Genomic DNA, 23,538 nt, shown 5'->3' with positions numbered 1-23,538 from the left:
ATAATCAGTTTTTCTATTCAGCTATCTACAGCGACTGCAAGGTGAAATGCAAATTAACACCACTTGTATCTCCTACCTCATCACTGCTGGAAAAAGACAGAACAATAACTATGCCTGTCCTAGGGTAGGAATCCTGTGCTGTCACCCACAGATGCTCCCTGCATCTTTGGTCTTAATCAGCAACACACACTGATGCAAGTATCAACATCTGCAAGGCATTAATTGCACTTCTGTTCCTCACGTAGGTTTCTGTATATTAAGCTGTTTCTTGTATATCTCCCTTTTCCCTGTAGCAATTTTCCTGCTCACTTTGAAAGTTTTCCCTGCAACATTTTATCCCATCTTCCGTTTACATTTTAAATTAAATAGGCAATAAAATCAATTTCCTTAACTGTCATTAAAAAAATTACTTTTCAGATGTGCTTCAGTTAAGGGAGATGGGTAGAACAGATGAAAAAATGCAGTCACTCTCCAAAGGCCATACAGAACATAGGATGGTGCCAGTGTCAAGGTACAAGTGAGCTAGATGATGATAGGTTTGAAAAATAGTCGGGTGGAAATAATGTGAGACAACTGCTGTGATGTTGAAAAAGTTCATCCAATAGCATCCAGGAAAGGAAAAAATGCAGGGTGATATAATTAGCACTGGTAACTGGGGTTCTGTCCTAAGACACTGAGAGTACTCTTTTTGTATATGGGATAGAATTATTTAAATGTTGTTTGGTTTGGTTTTATTCTTTTTCAGGAAACAAAATAAGTTGCTAAATTGACAACATTTCACATATCTTTTTCTGCCTTAACAATATAAACAAAAGTTCAACAAAAAACCCATTATGTCAATGGTTTGGACAGGAAATGAAATAGAAGTTACGTCCTTTGTTGTTTCAAATGAGAAAGTGTAGTTAATATGGTACACCAGGTGAAAAGAAAATTAAAATTATAGTAAATAGAGAAATAAAGTGACACTTCTTAATACCAGTCACTTTGCAACACATATAAAAATAGAGCATCATCCAGTTACATCTCAAGAAGACTTATCAGGGACATATTAACTATCATAAGAGTCTTATTATCCTGCGTGAAGATATTGAAGTAAATATGTTTGAAAACTGTCATTTCTAATTTTCTAAGGAAATTAAGGTTTTGGGCAGAATTCCATCAAGAAAGAATGATAACATGGAATGCAGAGGAGGATGGTATGACTGGTAACACTAGTGAAATTAAAGTAACTACTGAGTAAGGGTTGAGGAAACATTCCTGAAAGTGCTTGGTTGCAGGGTCTTCCTACCTAGGCACTTCAGTAATCACTTATATTTCTATATTTATGGTTTTTTTTCAAATACTCCAAACCATTTCTTTGAACTACATACAGTAATAATATTGTTACTACCCATATAAAAAGTAATTAATATATATGTTACATGCATATGTTAGAAGGTAGTGACTGAGAAAGCATGCTTGGTATCAAATGTGTGGAATTACACATTAAGATGAAATGCACTATTTTTAAATTATTGAAATAAAATTTAACACTTTTATTTTTCTGCAGAGATTAATATTTCATAGCCTTTTTATAGTAGAGGGAATGAGCATATAGGAAGAAAAATATTTCTAATGTCACAGGGAGTCGATCTCTGTGACTTGTAGCTCCACTGGCATTCCCCCTCAATCTTCTTGCATCTCCAGATGATTATATATCAATGTTTGGATTTTTGAATATTTTCCATGCATAAAACTTTATTCATTATCGAATTTTGGCCACCAGTGATGCATCACCTAATTCCACCTTTACTACACAAACAACAGTGTACAAACCCTCTATGCTGTATATCTAGAACAATGAAAAAAGCAAACTAGAAAGTTTATAAATAGAGTTTTGATTTTCAGACATTATCCCCAGTTCTGTGATTATTTATATTGACTACAATTCCCTCATTTCACACAAATTAAATAAAGATACATATCTGTAAATAAAATATTTCTCCACTTAGACTGCAAAAAACAAAAAAAAATGGAATGAGGCTGGTGGCATTTTCAACTTTTTTCTGAAAAATTCAGCAAAACGTCAATCAAAGGCCGGCAAACTGGCAAATATCCCTTAACTTTTTACAAGTTCCTTCATTATTTCTTGTTCCTGAGCTGAGCAATGAAATAGAGCACATCTTCCCCAGGCTTCATTTCACATCTCTGCTCTAACAAGCCCCAGTCTAAGTCACCAGCTTCCTTATATTACTGTGATTTGTTTATCATTTCCACAACAGGTAGGCTGAATTTAGCAATTTGGTGCAAATGTGTGGATCAATAGATCAAAGCAGTATGTGCTGAGCGCTGTCTTCCACTAATGGGGCACTCTAGTTTATTTCCAATTGGAAAACATTTCAACTACTTGTGATGGAAAACTTTCTGAAGGAAAGAGGCAGTGGCCCTCATCAGAGGCCTAAGTCAGAGCAAAACCCCCACCCATGATTTGGGTCTAAAGTTCCTCTCTAAGCGTTGGAGCACTTTCTGAAAAGAGCTTCTGTTGATTTTCCTCCCAAATGAACTGAGTTCTGGCATAAAAAACTACAATGGAAACCAAGGCTGCTATCAGAAAAAGGGTTTAATTTCTAAGCAGCACCACTGCTCTGAACCAGCTCACTAATGGAAACACAGCTAAAGTCTGCACAAGAACCTTTGAAAGAATTTCTGCCAAGGCCATAAAGTAGACCCAAACTTGAGTGAAATATATCTTTCCTTGCCAAGATCTCAATCAACTCTTTCCCTTTCATATGATTCTGTGGTTCTCTGATAGGGCAGCATTCACCCTCAGCACCTCTCTAGACAGCACAAAATCAGGCAGGATGCCTGACAGAGCATATGAGTGTCCTGCCAGTGAAGGAACCTCTCAGACCAGAAAAATGGGTCAGCACAAATCTCACAAAGCTGAGCACAGGGAATTTTCAAGCCTTGCCTCATTTTTTTTCTTTGTAGTTATGATCAGAAATCATGTGCTCCATATATAAATTAAAAGTAAATAATTAAATGGAATTAAGTTTGAATTTAAAGAGATTTAAGAACTGCATTAGGAAAAAGAAAAGTAATAGAGTTTGCTTTTTTTTTTAACCTTTTGTACTTTAAATAAAATAAAAGATAGGACATAATAAACATCTGTTATAATGTACTGTGATTAAAATATAGCTAAATACTGCAATTTTCCCTGGACAGAAGCAGTCCAGTAAGTTCAGGGTCAGCAGAAGGGAGATAGTCAGGGGAGGAGCACATTCTAAACCACTGTAGTGATTTCCTGTGGTAACTGGTAAAATTTAATCAAGAATTTTAAAACGTTTTCCTGATATGAAAAACATTTAGGTATCTTTTGAGACCAGGTCAATTCTGCCCTACTGATTTTTCACAAAATATGAATACAGTGATATTTCTCTTGTTATTTCCAGATACAGATCACATACAAAAAGTCAGATATGCCATGTATCATGCATGATCACAGCATGTTTAACAGATCCCCTTATATGATAAAAGGTACTAATGAAACACCATCTTTGAAAGGGACTGGAAAATTTTCCATTACTGAAGGAATGGAAAAAGGAAAAAAAACAAGGATGGCTTTTAATGAACTGGAATAAACTGTTCTGACATGGCTTTCAGCTGAAGGTGGGTCTCAGAGCAGGCAAGTTTATCAGTGATAATACCTGGCACAACTGAATCAAATGAAAGGCGGGAGGAAACAACTGGCATGTCAGAGTTCAGACTTGATGAAGCCATCCCAAGATCTGGAGAAAGACATGAAAAGCGGGGAGCATTTTAGAATAATTTTAAAGTAACATGAAGTCAAAGTCAGAAACAATCATTTCACTGAATAGGATGACCTTCTTCACGGCTCAGATTGCCAGTGTCTCACACTTCTCATGAGGTCTATGCATAAGGTAATGGTAGAAAATTTAGAGATTGCTTTACATCAAAGCAGTTAAATATGTTTGATGAGCAAGACTGATTTCAAAACACGCTTCTATGAAGCAATGGAAATGTACAGATGTAGAAACACTTCAAGGTAACCTGATCCCAAGGCTCCCTTTTATTTTGCTGTATTTTTCTGTACTCTCTTTGAAAGCAGCACTGCAATAATTTTTTTCACTAAACCTCCCAGTTAGTGTGATAACATGTCCCCAGATTTTGTATGTTTGTCCATCAAAACCAGCACATAGTCAGAGTGGGCTCTCACGTGGAACATATCCCCCTGTTCCCTTAGCATGGAAACAGGAGTGAAAGAATGCACAAGGGCCAGCATGTGTCAAGTTTTGCTTGATATGAATGTATGAGGTGGCCAAGGACAGCAGTAAGAGCATCACAAAGCACTTTTTGGCTGTTTTTTATGGACACGGTGAAAAAGACTTGTTTGTTCTCTCTGGAATTTTTCACACTTTCATAAACAGAATACATTCTGTCCAATCTTATTCCAAAAAGTCCTTGAAAGTTCAAATTTGAAATAGAATAGCATGAAAAAATACCCATGCAACAGCCAGCTGTCTTGGATGTGTCATTGATGCCCCAAACTACCTGTGTTCTGTATGTCACTTTGATATGCTCAAGAAGCAGTGGCCTCCCAGTTCCTCATGGGGTAACACCAGTCCTTACAGTCCCAGAATCACAGAATCACTGGGTTGGAAGACACCTTCAAGATCATCAAGTCCAACACAGCCCCAACACCCCAACAAATCATGGCACCGAGTGCCACATCCAGACTTTTTTTAAACACGTCCAGGGATGGTGACTCCACCACCCCTCTGGGCAGACCATTCCAGTACTTTATATTCCTTTCTATAAAAAAACCTTTTCCTAATATTCAACCTATCACCTATCACTTTGGTGCAGCTTAAGACTGCATCCTCTGGTTCTGTCAGCTGCTGCCTGGAGAAAGAGACCAACCCTCACCTGACTACAGCCACCTTGCAGGAGTTGTAGAGTGATAAGGTCACCTCTGAGTCTCCTTTTCTCCAGGCTGAACAACCCCAGCTCCCTCAGCCGTTCCTCACAGGGTTTGTGTTCCCAGCCCCTCACCAGCCTCATTGCCTCCTCTGGACGTGCTCAAGTGTCTCAAGGTCCTTCCTGAACTGAGGGGCCAGAACTGGACACAGCACTCGAGGTGTGGCCTCACCAGTGCTGAGCACAGGGGGAGAATGACCTCCCTGCTCCTGCTGGCCACACTATTCCTGATCCAGGCCAGGGGCCACTGGCCTTCCTGGCCCCCAGGGCACACTGCTGGCTCATGTTCAGTCAGCTGTCACCAGCACCCCCAGGTCCCTTTCTGCCTGGACACTGCCCAGCCACAGCATCCCCAGCCTATAGACATTGCGGGGGTTATTGTGGCCAAAATGAAGGACTCAGCACTTGGATTTATTAAACTTCATCCCACTGGACTCTGCCCATCCATCTGTCCATCCATCCATCCATCCATCCATCCATCCATCCATCCATCCATCCATCCATCCTCCATCCATCCCAGGTCTCTCTGCAGAGCCCTCCAGTATTTCACTAAAGTAGTTTCACTAAGCAATAGTAGATCTGATAGGTGAGGCTCTCACCAGTGCTATTTATTATCTGGTGGGGTTTTTCTAATGCTCTTTGATGCTCTGAATTAACACATTTCCTCTGCAGCATCCTTAAGAGTCAGAACCTAATAGACTGTAGCTCTTGTCACCACCGTACTAAAAGCCTACCTAGTTTCTGCACTTGCATGTGTAATTAAGACTATCAGTCTCTTTAATTGCCCTCCACTAAATAACCCCTTCCCACTTGAGCTAGTATTTTTCTTCTGGGACTTTCTGCCTGCTGGTATTGACAATGTGCAGCCATCTCATCAGGCTGATGTACCAGGGCTGCAGGAATATCACTGGTGACTGCCATTTCATGCTTCATTAAAGCTGTGCATCTGAAATCATAACACTAATTAGCAAACAAGTCTCTTCTACACCTGCCTGCATGATGCAGAATAAGATCACTGGCAGGCTGAGCAGAGCCAAATTAAAGCACTTTACCATACAGTTGAATGGTCAGTACAGTGGCCTTATTCTGCCTATAACAACTGTACCATTTTGCTCTTGTAAAACTATCATTTTAGATATTAGGACAAGATTTATCCTGATCCTGTTTTCCCCTAATAACATCTTTGCAACAGCAAATTTTACATGTGAATTGGTTATTAGTTATTGTAACATGATCAGTTCAACAACTTGCTCCTAAAGTCATGTATTCACCCATATCTATGTATTTTCACTAATTTTTAGACAAAATCAGTTCAAGTAAGCCTACAAGTATCTCATGTGTGTCTATTCATACCAGAGAAGGAAACCATTTTTAATATATTTACCTTGTACATTCACTGGAGATGAACAAAGGATTTTCCCCACATTTGTATATATTAAAAGTGATATCCCTGTTAATTCAATTTACTCACCCATTAATAAAAAAATCCAAACTACAATTGTACTGTATTGATTGTATTCTACAATCTCATATAATTTAACCTCAGCATGGCTGTGGAAAACTGCACAAGTCATCATTGACATTTATCATGTTAGCATTGGGGTACAGAGAGTCTATGACTTGCCTTAGGTATCAAAGTCAGGCTCTGAGACAGAGCTGGGAATAGACCTTAGATTTACAATCTCATAGCCCAGTGCTCTGACTGAATAAATCTCTACTTCTGTTTTATCCAGTGTAGGGAAGGCTACAGTGCCCTAGCCTGCAAAAGGAACTTGCAGGAAAAGATGTATGTACTAATTATTATCTGTTAGGTAGGGGGGTTTCACAACATCTGTGGTTAGAAGTCATTTCTGTTATGAGCACTTTCACAAAAGACTACTTCTAGAAACCTCTTGGTCTCACAGCACCTATGATTAGGATACTAAAAAGGAAACAGGTGAATCTAAAGTGTCAAAATCATTTTCCAAAATGATTCCAAAATCATTTTCTTGACTTCAGAAGATATGTCTTCATTTTAGAACACAGCATGAACAGTTATCATGTAGTCCTGGGAAAAAGAAATCATTCCAAGTTAAATCATTGTTGGAGTTCCTTTAATATTAAAAAAAAAAAAAAAAAGTCCCCATCACCAACCAAAACAAACAAACAAAACAAAACTCTGAAGAAATTCCAGTTTTCTCCAGAACTTGAAGACTGAGAAATTTGTCCATCCTCCTCAATATTTTACATTTGGGAATCCTCACTGCTAGGCAGCAAATGTTAAAGCCAGTGGACCTCCAAAGACAGCTGCTTTTCTACTACACTCAAAAAAGCAAAAGCTGTGCAGGCTCCTCGTGCTGTACAATCTAAAGAAACAGGCCAGCTATAAAAAACAGAGGACACTTTATGCCTCCAAAACACTAATGAGGTCCTTTCCAGTAGCCTTTCAAAGGACACACTTCTTTGTAACTCCCTTGAGTTTTCTTGCCCTACAGAGAAGAAGAAGCCACAGTTTTCCCTCCTCTACCCCCTGGAGCTGCTGCTCTCATCTGTGGCAGGACTCAGCCACACCAATATATCTGCCCTGCCTCAGTGCACAAGACAACAGAGGGAAGCAAAGCCTTTTGTAGGAATTCAATAAGACCCCACAGAGCAAACACAAGCACTTTGTCACAGCACTGAGCTTGCAGCAGAAGACATTGTCAGGATGTTGCCCTGCTGTAACTTCTGGCTGCTGTGAGAGGAGGTCATGTGGTTTCATCATTTCATCACCCTAAGAACGTTGGCATTGTTAAAACTAAGCAAAAAGTCACACATGTCAGAAAAAGCAGGCTTCTCATTCATGAAGTCCATCTTCCAGACAGATAAATCCGTGCACTTCTCAAAGTGTTCTATCAAGAAAGCAACAGGTTATGGTGGCATTTGTTGTCTTTTTGTGCATATTTGTACATATACATCCATATTTGTACACCATGGATGCACTGACATTTGGATCCACATCAGCCAGAAAAAATAAATTAAGAAAATAAAGGAGCTGGGAGTGAAGGAAGGAAGTCAATACATAAATAAAATTATTTAAGACAGACTGTACAATCCCTCGCTTAACTGGTTTTTCTCCTTGAAAGACATTTCATGGCACAGACTTCTTCTATTTCAGAAGTACCAAAGAAAAGTTGTCCAAATCCCAAGGCCCTCATTTCACAAGAGCCATACTACATCACAGCAAGGGAAGATGGGGATTTGCCTGCTAATGGGGCACTTTGAGCTCTTTTAGTGGAAGCCACAAGAAAACTGTTGTTCTCCTGGAGGTCTCTGGCAGCCTGGCCCTGGCTCAGGTGGTTTTGCCTCTCAGAGAAATCTCTGCAAGTCCCTGGGATGTGGTGAAGTACATTCACAGCAGTGAATCACACCACACAAGGATGTCTCACAGCCCTGACCCTGCAGGTGTGTCCCCACTCCCCCTGGGTCAGGGCAGTGACATCTGAAGAGCCAGGACAGCACAGCTGTGTGTCCAGACCCCTGCCACATGACCACAGCATGACCACAGGGGCCAATATTGGGAAATTAGGGAATTACTTTTCTTTGGCAGTTCTTATAAACAGTTTTTGCTGCAGCACAACAGCTGGATCCAGCCAAACAATATCTAAGAGGAGCAATCCCACAGTCCCAGTACACCAGTGACGTTGGGCGATGTTAGCTGTCTTCATAACTTCTCTCCAGGAATACGTGGGTGTGTTCCCAGAATATGACAGCAATAACAACCTCACCCTAAGGTTTTCAGTGTGAGGACCCCTCCCCTAATGTGATACAGGAAGCATTTCATTATCATCAGCGTGCTGTTCAAGGGTGCAGGGAGCCCAGAGCTGGAGGCTCTCTCTGCTCAAGCTGTGTGCAGAGAGGAGCAACAGCATTTTACAAAACCTCATTCTGCCCCAGGAAAATGCATCCACGGGAGGCTGGTGAATCAATCCCCGTAAATATGTCTCTGAGAAGAGCTACATTTGGTGGCTTTATGCTGAAAAAAAAAGCTTGATTTTCCTATGCTATACAAAGTTTAATCCTTCATTCAAAAGTCTTGCTCTACTCACCTGTAACACAAAAAAAATATCAGTTAATGCAGTGCCATCTGATAAATGATGACAGTGATTAGATTGCTTACAGATTTGTTCTCCTGAGGAGGCTCCAATGCTTTAATCGACTGTCTCCTTCAGATCTCTTTGTAGAAAGCCGTCTTGCTAGTCTAAATCAAACCTATTGATTATCTGCAGCAATATAATAAATGAAATTTTAAATAACTTGACTCTAGGAAAAACAAGTAAAGAAAAAAATATATGCTAAGCAAAATATTTCTGTTGCAAATGTTTTTGAATTTCCTGCAGATGCAAGAAAAATGGGTAAAAACTTTAGATTTTTTGACCAAAACATTGTTACATTGTTTGTTTTTAATGACTTTATACTATATATATATATATACACTATATATATATATAAACTATATATATACTATATATATATATATTATTTTATATACTTGTACTGTTTTGGGCTCCTATCATTTTTAAATCGTCTCATTATTATAGAAACTGAAATATATACAATATTTCGGTGTTCTTTGCAGTTTCTGGGGTGTCTTTAATGAACCAAATATATTGGAAAGATTTTAGGGAAGCAAGACAACCCTTTCTATCCACAGATCATTTACCAGAGTTATTCAGCATATCCTATACTTTGAAAATAAAAGGTCACTGCTGGATAAAGGAATGGTGCTCAAACAATTCAGATGATTCTGAGACATGGCCACAAATGTCATCAGTTAGATTTTGAAATAGTTCCTAAGGGATTTTAAATATCAGCATAGAAGAAATTTATGTGCCAGAAATCTGTAATTGATTAAATATTCATTCATTTCTGATGGCTATATGTAAAGGATATGGTACAAAATTACTTTAAAACTGAAAGTTTGTTTCATTTTAAAGGAAGCCCACCTATTAAAAGTCTATGCTTATATAATGTGAGAAATTTTATATTTGCAGAGAAAGTAAAAGTTGCTTTTGTAACCTGTGAAAAGGAATTAAAATATTTCCTACAGCAGAATTCATTAATGTAGTTTGTGCAAATTACATACACAGGCAACTTTGAGACTTTGGAAGGAGAAAAATTTCAGACTTGTTTCTTTAATAGTTCTTCTTTTTGTTTCTACTTGCCTGAGCTCATGTTTATTAAAGCCTTTGAAGCAGTTTTCCTATGAAAGAACTGATTTAAATTAATTTAAAACTATCAGTAGGTCCATTCCAGTAAATTTCAGGTTTCCTTGTTTGTTGATCTATAAAATGAAGGTCCTGACAGAAGAATGAGGTGATTCATCCCGTGATATGCAAGGCTGCTGACACAGGCAAACCCTCTGGATGCTGGAGGAACACAAGCCATGCCCCATTCTACAGAAGCTCCAGCTCATTCCAGCAGGGTGAGTTAAGGATATTGTTTATTCAATAATTCACTGCTTTAATTGCACTGAGCATGTTTTGCAGCATGGATTTTAACTTGGGGTTTTGTTTGCATGCTCATTCTCCCAGCACAGCACATCAAGATGTGTACAAAAACTGAGTAGGAAATGTCAGGTGCTGCTATCAGCTATTTGGTAATACTTAGCCAGTGCTTCTCCTCCATTTGCCTGCTCTTCTTTAGAGCTTTATTCACTGAAGCAGAAGCAAATAAGACCTATTAGGGCACTCATAAATAAAATCAGCACTCCAGTGACTGGACAAGCTGCTGGATTTTTTTTCTCCACAGTATGTCTGAAAATCTTTATCAAGGGAAAATATTTCAGAACATGAATTCATTTTTCCTTAGGTCAGTAGCACTGGGTTCTCCCCCATCTTCCCAGCCTTGCATTTAATAGCTTCAGTGGATCTGGGACAGGTCCCCAGTGCACAAGTGCTGTATCCTGATGTAGAGCTGCTTCAACTGCTTGCCTGTACATTTGTCTCTGAATTCTGCCTGTCAGCTTGTCACTCTTTACTCTAATTACATCCTTTATGATTACTCTATACTCATCTTCAGTCCCAAAGACCCTATTTTGTTCTTCAGAACTTGCACAGATGTAATCAGAACTTAGAATATTCAGAATGGAATAGTGAAAGTTCATCTCCTAGGAAAATCTCTTTACTGTTTTCAGTAAACAGCTACCTCTCCTTGTTGACTCAACAACTGACTGCCAGGCAATAGTTTTGAATGAGAATCATATTTCTAGTCCCACATCTATGGATCTTTTATATTTTTGATTTTTGTCTCTATTTCCCTTCCCACAAGAATAGCAATATTCTCAGAAAGGGGTGGAAAGTGAGTCCAGATTCTTGATATTTTTATCTAGACAAGTTCTTCATGTGGCACATGGCAATACTTTGAAAAAGTCTTGTAAGCAAATGTTTTAATGAAGTACTTTTGTATAAGCTACACAAAGATAATGTGGAAAGTTTTATGAAGGAAAATGAAACACTAAATTAAATCCATTTGTTGCTTCTTAACAGATACCACAACCTTCTTAGGTGCAAACCAGTCTTGGATTTTCCCTACAGTATATTTCAGTTTACTTATTTGTTCTTGTTCTTTTGTTTTGGTCATCTCTTTTCTCCTTCAATAATTTTCACATTATTCCATAAAAATACTCATCTGGATGCCTAAAATGTCTTACTTTTCTAACTCATCAACTCACACTTTACAAATAATGGTTTTTCAGTCATGCTGAATTGTTGTAAGCCTACAATGTTCATGGCTGTGGCATCAGAATATATTTGCTCATTTGTTATATATTTCATGAAGTAAATTAGACTGCTGCATAGTGCAATGTATCAGTTTTATGCATCATTGTGTTCTTTATACAGATTGAACTTGTCTGAATATGGAGAGATTTGGTAAGTTAACAGCTTCAGCATCTGAAAGCCTGAAAACTCATTTTTATACACTGAAATAATGTGAAATGGCAACAAGCAGAAAAAGAACAACTGGGCACAGTTCTAAGAGAAATAAATGAATTTCTGAGAGCTTCTTGAATCATTAAATGCAGACTTCAGGGTTTGATTTTTTCTTCCTTCTTTTCTGAAAATGGGAATATGGCGTTTATAAATCTATGGAAACCTAAATTGCTGCAGATCTGCTGTAATATTTGTGAGGGGCTCTACCCACCACATGACAGTCTCAAAGGTTCATTTAACAACACTATAGCAACCAGTAAATAATTAAACACAGTGCTCTGTCTCAAACACCAAAGCTAAAGAGACATGGATAATGAGAGGGTCCTTGGGCAAAGGACACAGGTTACATTAAATCACTGTTATATTGTTTTCCAAATGGATATTTCTTTCTTTCTTTTCATCTGTTAACTAAGGCACAGAGACACACATGTGGAAGGTGCATCCTAATGTCAGTGAAATAAGAAAGGCTGAGTTCTGCATGCAGAGAGATATTGAGCTTTGACACCAGCTGGGGGAAGTTTGAGGGCAGAAATAGCAAGGCTGGTTCAGCTGACAGGTGGAAAATGCTTTAGCTGAACTGTCTAAATTGATTCTGTGCAAAATTAACCCTGTAGATGATCCCCTGCAAATACAATCCCTTGCTGCTGTTGGAAGAACAGGGCTACATAGGTACCTGGAGTAACTCCTTATATCTGAATTGGCTTCTGTTAAGCTGGTGACACCAGCCCGAATCCTTTACCTTGCCTACAGAATGAGTGGCAGTGAATCAGAAGGAAAATACATTTTGGTAGGGACTTTGGCCCCATTCTTTGTGCAGATGGAGTGCAATCACGTAACAGTTGGTTTAGTTCAAGAGGGAAGCTGGAAGTTCATGAATGCAGAGGCTTCTCCTCGAGACCATCCAGTGAAGTGCCATTGGAAACATCCTGAGAGCTTCAGCTGTCCTGAAGGAAGGGTGTCTTTCCTGCACCCACCTGGCAGGAGGGGAGTGTGAATACCACAAACACCTAGAATGCTGGTTTAGAAAGAATTTTTAAGAACTGGGTAATTATTAAGCAGTTAAATAGTTTTCACAGGATTTTTCACCTTTCAAGAGGTGAGGGGATTGAGTTCCTAAATACACAGAGTGTCAGGCAAGGAAGATTAGTGCTGCTGACAGCAGGAGACGTGAGTCACAAAGATGCAGCTGAGAAGATTTTTAGAAAGATATGAAGATTTGTAAGTTACATTACTTTTACATCTAACAGGCTGAATTAGACAAGAGAAAGAAGTTCAAAAAGTGATCCGATTCTTATTTTTTCTCACAACTATCTGCTAAAAAAAAAGTATGATTTTCTCTAAAACACTTGGCCTGCAGGACCAAATTTTTCATCTAGTAAATCAAAAATAAAATCAAAATGAGAGACAGGATAAAGCTTTTTAAAACTATTAGATAAGGACAGACTATTAAGGTTTAGTGCAGGCTCACACAATTTTTTTCATAGATTGTCTGTTTTCCTTCGGTGGATAGAATTTTTCAAACATTTGCAGTGGGATGAGGTGCTCTGACTATGTCAAGAATCTGGAAAGAGTGTAAGGCAGAATTCTACTTTTTTCCCCCAGGGAATTGGAAAGGGATGATGGACTCTGCCTTCAGAGGCATATGCTATTTGCCATAAACAACAGAGAATCCTGCTGCTGTTCTGTGGGTTTGAGATGATGTAGGAGGTGCACTGCTGCTGCTGAAGGAACAAAGCAGCTGTCCTTGTTTATGGGTGACAACCAGCAGCTTATCCACAATGTTAGAATCTTGCTCCTCTGGAAAAATGTGTTATAATGGCTGCTGACCTCTGGTTTCCTGTAATTTACTTCACCAAAAGCTGACAGATTGATTGCTTAGTGTTGATTATTAACTTTTACAATTCCAGCAGCTGTCATGGACAGTCATGTATTTCAAAAATTTTGAATACTTCAGGGTTCTTTTGGTCTTTGAGGGAAGAAAAAGCATATAAAACTTGTCCCATAAGTTAATTACATGCTAACAGTATGACATCTTGCCACTGAGTGCAGGGTGTAATGGATGGGACTGGCATTCTTAACAGCATGGTCATTGTGAGAGCACTGATGTCTCTGAAAAGAAGTCCATCTAACCACACATAAATGGAAGCCACTTTCAGAATTAGCTGTCCACCCTGGTAATTTATGTCAGGCTTTCTACTGATGACAACAATTGTGTTGTCTCCTGTTTACAAATGCTAGGGTAACCTGAGCCTTGGGGTTTAACTAAACCTGATTTAGTAGGCTTGAACTTCAAAAGTGAGACATTACACATCTGTTTCTGCAATTCAGAAGGTCTTTATTATGCTTAAATGTTGTTGATTCTTTTGTTTTTTCAGACTTTACAAGAATTCTAAGGAGTCTAAAGGATGCAGGGGAACATTACTGAAATGCAGAGATTCACACAAAAAGATTCCTGAACTACCAAAGGATAGGTGTTAACAGCCAAACCTGGGAGGAGAGTATTTCCTCTCAGATTTCATGCCTTGGTCTCACCTTGTTTTTAAATTCTTTTTTTTTTTTACATAGGTGATTTTTTTTTCTCTATTTGCTTTCCTTTCAGGTAATTCACAAGCAGTTTGTCTTTGCTCTGCAGATAGAATAGACCAATATTCTGCACCCAATGAAATAAGCAACATGTCAGGAAAAAAGTAGACTAAACATGGATGAAAAACCTGAGGGAAAAGTTGTCGACTGTGAAGTATTCCCACCAGATATCATTAAACTGTACAATACAAATCTCTTTTACGATCCTTGCGATGTGGAATATGCTGAAAAAAGAAGAGCTAACATTTTCTTAGATTAAGATCTTATCTAAATCTTAAAGTCTGTGCTCAGGGTATGGAGCTGTCTAGTCATTCAGGTGCCTGCAAAAAAGTCTTGATCACAGTGGGGAATAGTGAAACAAAATGAGAGGAGGAATGAAACATTTAAGATGATCTTCACTAAAAAATGGAATTAATTCTTCATTACATTATTAATTCACTACTGAGCATAATTAATTTATTGGCCATTAATGCTGCTATTACCATTGGGTTCTCTGGATAAAAGCACAATGTGACTTTCCTAACACATTTCAAATGCTGTAATCAGACAGTGAATTGCTCTTCAACAGTGCTATCCAGATTCAAGCCATGGATTATTTTGTCCCTCTAAACTGCTTTCTGAGGCTTGTAATAACTTAAGAGACTGAATGAATTATTTTGAATAGGTCTGATACAGGACAATAGCAAAAAAAATCACTTAAATTCTGAACACTACTCTGTTTATAGGATACCTGAGGCTGTTTCTAAGTTATTTGCCTTTTCTCCATTGTTCCACTACTTAGAAGACCCCACATTAAAATACCTCTCAAGCTCTAGGTTCACTATTCAAGATGTGGACAGACTTGTGGGAGACCTCTGCACACAGACAAAGTCCTCACTTAGGGAAGAGAAACACAAATTGTAAATAATGCAAACAAGTTTGAGAACCTGAACTTGTTTGACAACAAACAAGTTTTCTCAACACTTATGTTCCTATTTTCTTTATCAGTATAATTATGGCATTTCACATGTTCCCCCACTGTTACAAGGATTTCCATATATGCAGTAGCAGCTGGAAGGAGAGAAATTTCAACCAGAAAAACTTTCAGTTTGGGTCTCAAGTATTTACTTGTGCTCCTTCTTTCCCCAGATAGTAATAAAGCACTCTCAAGTCTGAAATATAGTCACGGTTGCTCTCTTGATGTTGGAGTATGCTAATATTACACCTCTACAGTCTTATCTAAATGAGCTCACTGAATTGCATAAATAATATTGGCAATGATATGTAAGAAAAAAATCAAGTTCAGTCTCTCTAATCAATGCTAGCATGGCAAGTCCAATGAGTCAAACAAACAATCAATGAAAAAGGCTGATCTATGTCACTGCAATCAGGGACAAGCTGCATCTGAATCAGAAAGCTTAATTTTTACATTGTTTCTTTGGAAGGGACAATCTTCACAGGTAATCTGCAGAAGATGTTGCTGAAGAAATCCAGAGCAGAATTCCATCAGAAAGTTTTACAACATAATTTCCTTGAACTACATTAACAAAAAAAATAACCAACATTGACTTTTCCAAGAAACTGCTAAATTCTTTTGAAGGAGGAAGTCTAGCTAATTATTTTTAGTTCTGTTAACCATTTCAAAAGAGAGGAAAGATATATTTTTTTCCCACAGTCTAGGTGTTCAATAATGAGCACTCATATTTTAAAAACCTTAAGGTGTGGTGGACAGTTTCATAGGAGAAGGGGACCAGGACACAATAAGATGAAAAATGTGGGAGAGAAATAAGTTTAACTTATTAATAAGTGTATTATTCTTTAAAACTTTGTTGCTTGTGAAAGCTATTTTATAATTGCAGCATACATCCTTTCACTATGTAGCATTAGATGCCAAAAGGCAGAGTTAGAGGCCAGATGATAGCTGTCAGGTGAGCCTAATCTGTCTTTTAGTGTCTGGTTCAAGTCGGTTCTTTATGATATAAAGGCATTTGAGAAATGTGACTGTAAACATTTGACATAATATCTAAAATGACAGACTAAAATTTCTTATGCTTGTTTTCCAGCTTCTGTTTGAATGCACAAATCTTCAAGAAATAAGAGCAGACTGCTTCCCCCAAGGATTTTCTGCAGGTGTTGCTTTTATGCTATGACAGAATACAAGAAAAAATGAAAGATTCCTCCCAGTACCAAGAACATTAATGAGACAGGGAAGCACTCAACTCTGAGGCACTTTTTGAAACACCACACAGAATCAGGGCTCAAGTGTTTCCACCAACTAATGCTCATTCTCCAACACTTGTGAATTGGGCACTGGCTCAGCCCAGCAAGCTGCTTTGATGTGCATCAGCTGACTTTTGACATGGAGTCTGATCCTACTGCTCACTTACCTGCTTTTAGGGGTCCTTTCATCCCCCTCCCAGACTGGAGCCCTGGTGCACGCTGTGATCACAAGTGCCATGCTTTGTCTGTAGTCTTTTGAAGGAAAATATCCATCTAAACCTGAGGCAAATGAAAGTTTTTAATGAAAGAATTGTGAGGAAAGTGCACAGCTACAACACCATGATCATAAAGATACCTGATATCAGCACTGCCATTGCAGGGGACTTTGCCCTTTTGACTCATCCTTTCCTACACAGTAAATCTATTCCTGGATTAGACTAATTGTAGCTCACATTGATGGAAGAGGTCTGTTCTGCAGATGAACATGAGTTTGGAGATTCTAGACTGTAGCTAGAATACTTTCTCTAGTACTGAATCAAATTTGGTCTAGAAAAATGATATTTTCATATGCAGAGGAGACAACCCAGTTTCTTGCAAAGTGATATACAACTGATACACAAGCCTTTTTATGTATTGGCACATCATATCAGCAGTCCTAGGAAAGGCCTCAAAAACACATTTTTCCTGTGAATGGACAAAGAGGAGGAAAACAGGCTTAGCATATATTACTTACATGAAAAAAGTGGAAATGTAAAGGGTTAAAGAGCATAGGTGGTAAAGGGAGAAGGAAAAATCACATAGGGAATAAGAAATAATAAGACAATGTAGCAATGATATAATGAGAGAGAGAAAGACAAAACAAGGAGACAGAGGGAGCTGAAATAATGAGAACTTAGTAAATCAGAGCTAAAAAGATGGACAAGAGAAGAAAAGCAGCAACCAGATGCAAGACAGGAGCACAGTAATGTGTAAACACTGAGTGACTTTAAATTACTGTTACAAACTGAGTTCCAGGTCTTTCTCTTCCCATGTTCAGCACGCAGGCATGGAGCCCAAAGGCTAACTGTGCATGTCTCCAGTGATGAAGATGAGTCCAGAAAATCCACTTTGATTATATTGCAAATTACCAACTTTGTATCATTAAACGAATAATCACAGCTGGAGAAGGCAAGGGAATTTACAGAATTTAGAGGATTTCTCATGTGAGGTGAAATAATGGATAAGTTTAGGAAATAATTTTAAAGTACAAGATGAAAAACAATGGTGCTGCTATTAGAGCTGCTTCTTAGGGCTGCTAAGTCAAGCATTCAGATGATACCTCATATACCCAGCTTGTAAATTATTAAATGGTATTTATTTATATGATCACATAATGTTTTTCTCTTCCACTTCATCCGTACCTCCTCCAAAAGCCAAGTGTGCTTTTTTCAACATAATGATAGAATGCACAAACAAAAAGAAGCTCTCCTGGGTCAGATGAGCAGCCTGTCATGCTGAGCCTTGGACACACTGAGTGCCAGTGAGATAAGCAGCAGAAGGGAAGCTGTGAGCCTGGTCACCCTCCAGCCCCCTTCACTTCATCCTCCCCCATTGCTTGGTGCACTGGGGATAGCTGGGGACACATCCTTGCCTTTCCTATTTAATATTCAGGTATGGACTTGCTGTCCACAGAGTGGAATAGACATCTGGAAGTCATCTGTCTCTGGCTGAGGGCAGGATTAGCTATCCTTGACAGATACATATCCAATGTATTCAAAAAATCCCTGGTGAAGAGCTCTCCTGAGCCTTTTCTAATATGATCTACTTGCTCTGCTTACCTTCAGAAATGTTTTCTTTGTATTTAACCTAACCCTCCTTTCTTGTATTTTAAGTCAATATTTCTTAACCTTCACTGCATCAACACAGCAGTAAACTTTTCTGCCTTTCCCAGCACTCCTATGGAAGTAATTTTCAGCAAGCTAAATAAACTGTCTTAATATAATAGCTGAAGTGAGCATTAGCAACAAAAAAAAAAATACTGTGTTCTAAACTGTCTGCACCATTGGCACTGTGCCTATATTCAAGTGAGTGTACCATGGAATGGTCTCTGGCATTGGGGCAAACAGGGATGGGATGGCCTGGGTGTGCTAAGCACACTCTCTACAGCGTCATGGCCAGCAGCAAAAACAGTGCTGCCTACTGCTGTAATACCTGATCAGCACAGGGAGTCATATTCCTTGCCCTAGTGGTCTAACTTATACAAATAAAAATAGGATAAGGAGGCCAGCAGTGAAACAGCTGACTGAAGTATTGCATTTTTTAATTTTTGGTTTACTTTATTGATTACAGAATGTTACTTGTTCACATACTGGGCCTCTAAGAACCTCATAGAAAAAGTAGCATTATTACATTTGCACAAATATAAGCTTTGATTTGTGTGCTTTCTTTTCTCCCAGTTCATTCCTCACAGCTTTTATCTGTGCCTCCAGTCTCCCTTTGTTTTTGAACTCATTTTCCATCACTTTGCAGTCCCAGCCTCATACAATTTTTATTTCTTATTTTTTAGAATTTCTAAGAATTGATCTTTTATCTGACCTTTCCACTGAATCCATGCAACACACCTATACAACTTCCACAATGGACTTTGGACCCTTTAATATCTTTTGAAATGCAGCAGCATATATGGTCTGAAAGATGTCTTCAACAGTATTGCACAATTTTCTGTCTGAACAAGCTTGTCCCAGAAGCCTCATTTAGTGTGCCCTGTTCCAGAGGCACAGGAGTCTGTACGTAGTTCTGTTTCTTTTGGAGGGGTATTTCCTCCTCCATGTTCACAGCCAAGCCTCTTTGCCTCTGTATCATTGGTAGTCCTCTACCCTTTTCCATTCACTTGCTATACTGAAAGCAATTTCCTTTCCCAATCATCAGATAATATTTATGCATTCAAATCTCTGAACAATAATAGAAATATCCCATTTCAAAAGCAGAGAGGCCAAGTAGACAAAATTAAGCTGTTTCACTTGATGGGAAATTCTTTCTGTACTGTCTTGTCCTTCAAATACCATTTCAGCCTTAGTTTAGCTTTTCTCACTGAGCAAAGAGTTTATTAACTGATAACGCGAAAGTTTGAAACTTTTCATATCCAGCCTAGATAGTACCTTATAAGCAGTTCCTTAGCTTTATAGGAAGAAAACATCAATAGAAATACAATTTACCTTGTGCTCATCACCCAGAGGCACTCTCAAGCACTCTGGAGCAGATCTGCAGCTCACACGTGGGCAGAGCACCAGCACACAGCCCAAGCACTGGGCAGTGCCCAGTTAAGGTGTGTGTCTGTAGGAACAGGGATTTGTCAGGCACAGACACTTGTGCAGCTCTGCACAGCTGCACACATGCCTCTTCTCCACTTTAAATCTAAACCTTACATTCTGGCAGAACATTTTAATCAGGGCAAAAGTCAAGGAAATATGTTATTGCCTCCCCCTTCCCCTTACCTGGGCTGTTGTGTTTGCAAGCAAAGATCTCTGAAAGGTTTTATTTGCTGGACTCTCCTAATCCACAGCCCCATCTCCCCCCTCTCTGCTGAAACCCACTGAGCTCAGGAGCCCAGCTGACACTTATCACTCCATTTCCTTATCAGGCTCGAGGTAGCATGGGCATTGCTTCTCATCACTTACACAGATTTAAGAAGCAAACTAGATCACATTCCACTTTCATGTTTCCTCCCTAATGCAAGTTATTTCATTAACACTCTTGTGTCCACTTCAGAAAATTTCACAGCCCAAAATACTCTCACACATCAAAGTAAAACTCTCCAGGCTGCTCATAAATAACCCCACAAGCATACACAACCATATTATGCCACTATGAAAACACTTTTTCTGTACAAAATCTTCAGAAGATTAACATCCATTCATTTTTGGTTTATCTTTTGTTATCTCACAGAAGATGATCTAGAAGCACAGACATGTTATGATGCAGAAAATGCAGGAAAAGTTTCTCTTGGCTGATCAGGTTACCAAGGCACTATTGGTATGAGGAGGGATTGATTCAGAGGAATCAATTTTGCCGGAAAAGGTTATATATATATCGAGAAATAAAATAAAAGGAAGAGGTGGGGAAATCTCAGCACAGGCAGAAATAGCTTCCAATAAGCTGCCCTTGGTTGCCATGGTTCCTTACTTGCCTTGTCAATAAAAATTATGAATAATAATACCTATATGAAAGTCAGACATAACCACACTTCCATTGGTGCCCTCACAAACATACAGAAATTGTTATTCCTACACTATTGATTCTTTCTCCCTGAGCAGATCATGATGCCACACTGGAACAACTCCAAACAGGTCCTGAAGTTCCCAAACACTTTGGCACCTCAGAGTGCAAAGCTCTGGGATCCTTCTCCCCCATACTCAATGATGTTCTTCCTCTTTCCTCTTCAGAGGCCACATGGTGTCTGCCACCCAGCACATGTCCCCACCCAGGGCTGTGTCCCCAGTGCTCCCACAGGGCCTCTCCAGCCATTCCCTGCAGGGAGACAGCTCAGGCATAGAGAAAACAAGGGGAAAAAATGGTTGAAAATTGTCCTGCTCAGGACAAAATTTTCTGTGGCAGAAGCGAGGGACACAGAAAATTCTCCTTTCCTGTGACAGCTGAGGCTGTCACACCTGGTCAGACACTGATCTCTACCTGCATTGCAGTGAATCCACAGCCCAGAATTCTCAAGAACAGGTTCTTAGCTGCTAGATTTCAGTTGCTTCAGCAATTAATAGACATGGCAAAAGCACTTTTGTGGGAGTGGGAAATTGTGCCTACACTAACCTAGGGCTCAACTCCTTTCTTTCACACACCCCTACACAGCCACCCCCTTCAGTTTCTCTCAGCCTCACAGGTTTAGCAGGTGTGACCTCAGAAGCAGATGTCATGCTCAGCAGTATCTTGCCTTTGGCATAAACTCACATTTTCCACTGAGTTCTGAGCTACAAAAAAATCCAGAAGTCACTGCATTGCAAGCAAGAGGTTCTAACTTGAACCTTTGAGAAGGCAGGTACATATCTGCTAAAAGTACTGCTTTTTGAATGTCAAATTACCTTTTTTTAAATGTAAATTTATTAATAAAATAAGTAAACTCTCATTGGCTACATTTTCCTTATGAAAGTATTTATTTTGGAATTCTATTTTAATTTTCAAATAATAAAATATTTAGTTAAATATTTCCCCACAATACCAAATAATTCCAGACTGTTCTGCAAAGAGCCCAAAAAGCTTTGGAAGGCAAGGTACTGAGGGAATACATAGAGACTTGGCTACCAGACTCAAAATAGAAAGTATTTTCTTTGATAATTTTGGATGAATTTGGGATTTTCCAGAGTAATTTGTGATACTTGGGTGCCTGCTTTTGCAAATTTTTATTTTTTTTTTGCAAATATTTAATGACTTTATCCTCTGAAAGCAGTGTGCTTTAAAATAACTGTAGTTTAGGTACTTGTAAAATTCAAATGTACCCCTTTCCAGTTATATTCTGAAAGAAAAGGCTCTTCCTATCTTACACCATGCAGAGCAAGAAATTATTTTAGTATAGCATAGGAAAGCAAAGACTGAGGCAAAACCCAAACATTATGGAAGCAGCAATTGAAAGCCTTTGATCCTGAGCAGATTTTAGACATTGCCAGTTGCACATTTATGAGCGGAGATGGGAGCAGGAGAGATTAGAAGAGCAAAATATTGGGATAGAAAAAACATTATATGTTCTGCTTATGCTTTAACAACATAACCACTCTCATTCTGATTTATATACTCCCTTGATTTGCAAGATGCATTGGAAGTGGCAGCCAGCCACCAAAAAGAAGTTGCTTTTCAGAAAACAATCTCAGACTGCTTAGGAACATGTACCTCTATAAGAACTTGGATCTATACTCACTACCAGATTTTTGATACTCATTACACTCTCCATAATATTTAGTTTCATTGTTTCATTCTAATTTCAATACTAATAATTAATAGTTGGCTTTATGTCTTGCTTGCAAAGTACTCAGGGGAATGTAACACAATAAGCACAAATACAACATAGGAGCATATGCTTTCAAATTCATAATCAGAGGGAAATGATACATAATTTAATATTTGAAGTATATTATTAGAAGGATGAGATCACCAGCTTGTTTCCAGATCACAGAGCTCTTACTTCAGGAACAAAAGTGCTAGATATGCACTCAACTAGATGTGAATTTTTAAAGGAACACTGAAGATGATCATTCCCCACAGCTGATAAGGAAACAAGGACATCATGTACACTCTGAGGTAAAAAGAGCTGCTCCTCTGTTTTTCCAGATGAAGAATTTGACTTCACCTATCTGTTTTCTAATTGTCATAAAATGCTGAAAAATACATTTATTTACAATAGTCTGTTCTAAAAGCTTGGTTTCCAAGGTATTTTTTATAACCTGCTTTTTCAGCTCAAGGTTTTTTATATTTCATATTTTATCAATTCCAAAAAGTTTTCTTATTATATAGCTGAAAAAAAAAATCATGTCAGGACCACTTGAAAAAGAAACAACAAAAGTGGACACCAGATAACCTGCCAATGTCTGTACTTCTGCCCTTTGACTTCATCTATTCCAACATGGCATTTTACTTTTTGTGTATGACAGGGAGGTTTTTTTTACACTGGGAAACAGTATTCTTCACTGTCATCTTAAATTGTTACTATTCAGGTATGATTTTCTAAGATTTTTAGGGCCTCATTCTACCTGATATTTTCTGCTCCATGTAAAGTAAAAGAGCCTGCTGAAGAATAATTGGTCGCATTTTACACATCACATATTGAATTGCATTCCACTTCATTAGATTT

The 23,538-nt window shown here is 38.6% G+C and overlaps 2 long non-coding RNA genes across 3 annotated transcripts in view; one reads left to right on the top strand and one right to left on the bottom strand.

Moving 5' to 3' along the window:
* Positions 1-21,829, top strand: part of LOC147653938 (uncharacterized) — a 51,420-nt gene extending 29,591 nt beyond the window's left edge. The window contains exons 2-4 of the long non-coding RNA XR_015284093.1: positions 10,293-10,420; positions 14,303-14,526; positions 16,553-21,829. This is a non-coding gene — a long non-coding RNA (uncharacterized LOC147653938). The remainder of the gene's footprint in view (positions 1-10,292; positions 10,421-14,302; positions 14,527-16,552) is intronic.
* LOC147653939 (uncharacterized) lies at positions 11,293-20,346 on the bottom strand. 2 transcript variants are annotated; one of them, XR_015284092.1, is made up of 4 exons: positions 20,183-20,346; positions 19,904-20,021; positions 16,877-16,988; positions 11,293-12,934 (listed from the first exon to the last, which is right to left on the bottom strand). It is a non-coding gene; the product is annotated as an uncharacterized LOC147653939 (long non-coding RNA). The 2 variants fall into 2 exon arrangements; XR_015284091.1 differs by lacking the exon at positions 19,904-20,021 and having other exon boundaries at positions 20,183-20,326.
* Positions 21,830-23,538: the final 1,709 nt, after the last annotated feature.

The sequence above is a fragment of the Cyanistes caeruleus genome, chromosome 3, assembly GCF_971803275.1.
Source record: "Cyanistes caeruleus chromosome 3, bCyaCae1.hap1.1, whole genome shotgun sequence".
NCBI classification, from domain to species: Eukaryota; Metazoa; Chordata; class Aves; order Passeriformes; family Paridae; genus Cyanistes; species Cyanistes caeruleus.
Note: the sequence above shows the minus strand (reverse complement) of the source record. Positions and strands in the feature narration are given on the sequence as shown.